Source organism: Mustela nigripes, chromosome 1 (assembly GCF_022355385.1).
Source record: "Mustela nigripes isolate SB6536 chromosome 1, MUSNIG.SB6536, whole genome shotgun sequence".
Classification (NCBI taxonomy): domain Eukaryota; kingdom Metazoa; phylum Chordata; class Mammalia; order Carnivora; family Mustelidae; genus Mustela; species Mustela nigripes.
Window position 1 is genome coordinate 187680542 of NC_081557.1, and position 5806 is coordinate 187686347.

At 35.3% G+C, this 5806-nt stretch overlaps 1 pseudogene; it reads left to right on the forward strand.

Moving 5' to 3' along the window:
• Positions 1-4090: 4090 nt before the first annotated feature.
• On the forward strand, positions 4091-4959 carry LOC132014507 (homeobox protein NANOG-like; annotated as a pseudogene).
• The last annotated feature ends 847 nt before the right edge of the window (positions 4960-5806 follow it).

Genomic DNA, 5806 nt, shown 5'->3' on the forward strand with positions numbered 1-5806 from the left:
TAAAACAAACTAAACACTATCATCTAGCACCTAATTATATTAGTCAACAAAAATTTAGTTTATGTCCCTGCCATATATAAGTATGTAGAGTAGCTCTTGACAAGTAACACAAATTTTTAAGTTTTAAGAAGTAATGCACAAATCATCTTCCTGTGTTATTCCAGTTGTATGCTCTAATAACTAATAATTTTTAAAAAAAATTTTTTTTAAATTTTAAGAGAATTTAGCAATAGAGTAAGTATGATCACATAATGTCACAAATAGTACTTTACAAGTGGTCTCAAGTAATTGGTTCAGTGCAGGTACACCAACAATATTTGTTGAGTAAATGAAATGTGGAGTCCAAAAAAAAAGGAAAAAAAAAGAATCTTGCAAACTCAGAAACTTACCTAATCTTGCACTCACAGAAGTAATTCTCCAATAACTTACACCAGATCAGGAAAAGCCCTAACCTAATCCCAAGGATTCCTTAAAAAAAAAAAAAAAATCACAAAATCAAAATAAAACTAAAGGGTTATTTCTAGCATAGCCTAAATTTTCTTATAGGTCCCAAGAATTACACAGCGGGAGGAAGATAGTTTATTCTGAGTTGAGAGGATGAGATATCTCCTTCATAAAAAAATATGAAATGTCTGGCTGTCAGCACAGACATTTCTAAATTTACTAATTAGGTAAGACATTTACTTCTCTTTATTCTCTTCTCTCATTCACACCTACTTCTCTGTCTTCTTAGTTGTTAAAAGAAAGCAAAATGGAGACAAGGCAGAATTCTGGTCTTATATCTAGAAAGAAATCCAACTGCCACATTCAAGCATAAAACTAGGCTACCAAAACTTTCGTTCACCTCACTTTATAACATTCAGCGTGCAAAGGTAGTTGGTTTACCACTAAACGACATCAGCAATACACAATAAGTATTCACAAAATCACAAATAGTATTCCCTCTACATTGATTTACTATATAAATGCTTAACTATATCTATAGAGTAGCTATTAAACATTACTTATTAAAATTTTCATGACCCACAATGAAATCTATACCAAAGGATCAATTAAGTAACAGAAAAAATATATGAGTCCTTTTATCAGAGTTCAGCATGAATAAAACATAATATTCTGTACTTGTTGTGTGTCAATATAGACAACAGTAAGGAAATGTTTCTTCTAATGGTAGCTTTGGGGGAGGAAAGTAATGTATGGCTGTGAGAGGGATGGAATAGGGAATTTTTATTTTTTAAAATCACAAAATCAAATAGAAATAATTCCCTAAAATGGTCCAAAGTTTCTTTGGTTGATGATCTTTGATCTTGAGGGTTTTTTTTAATTTTCATTTATTTTTTAAATTTATTTTTAATGTTCCAGAAATCATTGTTCATGTACCACACCCAGGGCTCCATACAATACATGCCCTCTACAATACCCACCACCAGGTTCACCCAATCTTCCACCTCCTTCCCCTCCAAAACTCAGAGTCCGCAGTGAGTTCCTCAGAGTCCACAATCTCTCATAGTTCAACTCCCCCTCCAATTTCCCCCAACTCCTTTCTCCTCTCCAGCTCTCCACATTCTCTGTGTTTTTCCTTATGTTCCACAAATAAATGAAACCATATGAAAATTGACTCTCTCTCTCTCTCTCTCTCTTTGACTTATTTCATTTAGCATAATCACTTCCAGTCCTGTCCATGTTGATACAAAAGTTGGGAATTCATCCTTTCTGATGGAGCCATAATACTCCATAGGATAATATGGACCACAATTTCTTTATCCATTCATCTGTTGAAGGGCAGCTTGGTTCTTTTCATGGTTTGGCGACTATGGCCAGTGCTGCTATAAACATTGGGGTACAGATGGCCCTTCTTTTCACTACATCTCTCTCTTTGCAGTAAATACCCAGTAGTGCAATTTCAGGGTCATAGGGAAGCTCTATTTTTATTTCTTTTTTTTTAATTTTTTATTTTTTCAGCGTAACAGTATTCATTATTTTTTTTAAATAGAGTTTATTTTTCAGAACATCTCCAGGTTGATAGCAAAATTCAGTGGAAAATAGGGTTTCCATTAACCCTTGTCTCCATATACACACAAATCCTGCCCCCACTATCAACACCCCACAACAGAGTATACATTTCTTAAAAGCTATTAACCGAAGTTCATAGTTTACATTACAGTTAGCCTAGCTTTTGTACATTCTATGGGTTTTCACAAATGTATAATGACATCTATCTGCCATTATAGTGTCATACAGAATAGTTTCACTTCCCTAAAAAAACTCCTGCGCTCTGCCTGCTCATCTCTCCCTATTCCTCAATATCTAGAAAGCCCTGATCCTTTCATTTTCTCTCCATAGTTTTGCCTTTTCCAGAATGTCATAGAGTTAGAATCATACAATATACAGTCTTTTCAGATTGGTTTCTTTCACTTAGTAATATGCCTTTGAGGTTCTGCTACATCTTTTTTTTTTTTTTTTTTTTTTTGCTTGATAGCTCATTTCCCTTTAGTACTAATTAATATTCCATTCTCTAGATACCATAGTTTATTTATCCACTCACCTGCAAAAGACATCTTGATTGCTTCCAAGTTTTTGGCAATAATGAATAAAGTTACGATAAACATCTGTGTGTAGGTTGGGTGTATATACAATTTTCAAATGATTGGATAAATACCAAGAAGCATGACTGCTGGACTGTATGGTAAGACTATGTTTACTTTTGTAAGAAATTTTCAAACTGTTTTCTGAAGTAGCTGTACTACTTTGCACTCTTACCAGCAAGGAATGAGAATGTCTATTGCTACACATCCTGACCAGCATTTGGTGTTATGAATGCCCTAGATCTCAGCAATTATTATTGGTATCCCACTGTTGTTTTAATTTGCATGTCCCTGATGACATATAATATGGAACATCATTTCATATGCTTGCTTGTCATCTTTATGTCTTCTTTACTAAGGTATTTGTTCAGAACTCTTGAGCATTTTTTAATAGCTTCATCTGCATAGATGTTCATGAGAGATGTTGGTCTTTTGTTTTCATGGAATTTTTCATCTGGTTTTTGGATTAGGATGATTCTGGAACAGCATTTTCTCAGGCTTCTAAATTCTAAACATTTTCTTCTGAACATGTCCTCTGAATATCTATCTTGAGCAACATTGTAAGCAAAACTATGGAAAACTTGTGTCTTCTAAGACATATAGTTTTTCATATGCATATATTCTATATATAATTTTATATACTTTATATTACATGCTTTATATTTATATATATTATTACATATTATGTATTATATATGCTTATATGTTATATACTTTTTTATATATTTATACATATAAAACAAGCCTCAACTATATACAATATATGCAACTGATAAGGACTCATTTCAGATTTAAAGACACACACGGACCGCGAGTAATGGGATGGAAACAGCAAGCAAAAGAGAGCAGAGGTGCCTATATTTATATCAGAAAAAAAAGAGACTAAATCAATATGGTCACAATAGACAAAGGATGTTATAGAATGATAAAGTGGTCAATTCATTAAGATGATATAACAACTGCAGATACATCTGCACCCAATATCAAAGCACCTGAAACAGTAAGTATTAAATTTGTGGAGCATAACAAATAGCATGGAGGACATGGGGAGTTAGAGAAGAGAAGGGAGTTGGGTGAAATTGGAAGGGGAGGTGAACCATGAGAGACTATGGACTCTGAAAAACAATCTGAGGGGTTTGAGGGGGGGGGGGGGGGGGGGGTGGGGGTACCAGGTGGTGGGTATTATAGAGGGCACGGATTACATGGAGCACTGGGTGTGGTGAAAAAATAATGAATACTGCTATGCTGAAAATAAATAAAAAATAAATTTTTAAAAAGTTTAATATTAAAAATAAAGCAAATATATAAATATTGTGGCAGTGGTATCTTGGTGTGACAATAGTATGGGTCTATGTGTATGTCCAACCTCATCAAATTGTAGATATCAAAAATTTGCAGTTTTTTTGGTGAATACAATGATACCTCAATAAAGCCACTTTAAAAAAAAAAAAGTAACAGCAGATCCAGCTCTGCCTGGTCCTGGAGAACCCAGTTCTTGGGATTCTTCTCCAATGCCTGAGATTTATCAGCCTGAAGAAAATTATGTGTCCCTGCAAATGTCATCTGCTGAGACACCCCACATGAAGAACATTTCTCTTCTTCCTTCCTCCATGAATCTGCTTATTCAGGACAGCCCCAAGTGCCCCACCAATCCCAGGGTGAAACTACCACATACTTCTGCAGAGTAGAGAACAGTGAGGAAGGAAGATATGGCCCAGGGCAAGAAATGAAGATTGGGACCATGTTCTCTCCCCAACCCAACTCTATGTCCTCAGTGATCAATTTCAGAGACAAAAATACCTGAGTCTCCAGCAGATGCAAGACCTTTCCAACATTCTGAACCTTAGCTATAAACAGGTGAAGACCTAGTTCCAGAACCAGAAAATGAAATGTAAAAGGTGGCAGGAAAAACCACTGGCCAAAGGAGAGCAAGAGTATGACTCAGAACAGCACAGTAACCACTGAATACCCAGGCTTCTATTCCTACAACCAGGGATACCTGATGAGCACTTCCAGAAACCTTCCAGTATGGAGCAACCAGACCTGGAATAATCCAAATTGGAACAACCAGACCTGGAACAGCCAATCTTGGAGCAACCACTTCTGGGACAGCCAGTCTTGGAGCAACCATTCCTGGACCAGTCAGACCTGGTGCCCTCACACCTGGAACAGCCAGCTCCACAGTGGTGGAGAGGAATCCCTGCAGCCCCAGATCCAGTTCCAGCAAAATTCCATCAGCGATTTGGAGTCCATCTTAGAAACTTCTGGGGAAAGTAGTAGTGTAATACAGCAATCCGCTAAGTATTTTAGTACCCAGCAAATAATGGATTTGTTTCCAAATTACTCTGTGAACATAGAGCCTGAAGATGTGTGATGATGAGTGTATTATTCTATCTCAATTTGGGCAGTAGGCTGTATTACTTGTCCTAGGCTTTGTCTTTTAGGATCCTGTATCTCTGCCTCAATATTGTGTTTCCCATTATTTTTATTATATCTATTGAGGAGGTACAATTGGAGTCAAAGTTTCGGTAGCATCGGCTGTTATTAACATGATAGCAGATGTTTCTGGCTATAGATAACTAGATAGAATACTACCTATCTTTAGGCTCTAGAATAAAGCCTCAAAATCTCAGAAAATACAAATTGTCCTTCATCACATGTCTTTGTATCTTTATTTCCTATTCTTGAGGCTTTTCTTGTTGATAAACTCAATTGTTAACAGTAAAGGTTTAAGCTATAATATGCTTCATTGATTTCCTCTGCCCCTTGTGAGGTTTTGCTAGAACTGTTACTTGGTTCAGTAATTCCAGTGTTTTTAGAAAGATGTTTTGTATTTTAATTTATCATGATAATAGTACTAGTTTGGGTGGTTGGTTTATAGGTTTAAGTACAAATAAATAAAATGCCCACTTTACCCTTAAAAAATAAATATAAATAAATAATTAAAAAACAAGACAAACAACAAAAAGAGAGAGAAATTAAAAAACAGTGTTTAACTGTAGAGAACAAATTGATGGTTACCAAAGGGGAGATGAACAAGGGAGGATCGATGAAATAAGTGAAGGGAATTAAGAGTATACCTATCATGATGAGCACTGAGTATGGTATTGAATTATTGAATCACTGTATTATGTACCTGAAACTAATATAACACTGTATGTTAACTACACTGGAATTAAAATTTTTTTAATTAAAAATTAAAAAACAAGTTAAATGTCAAT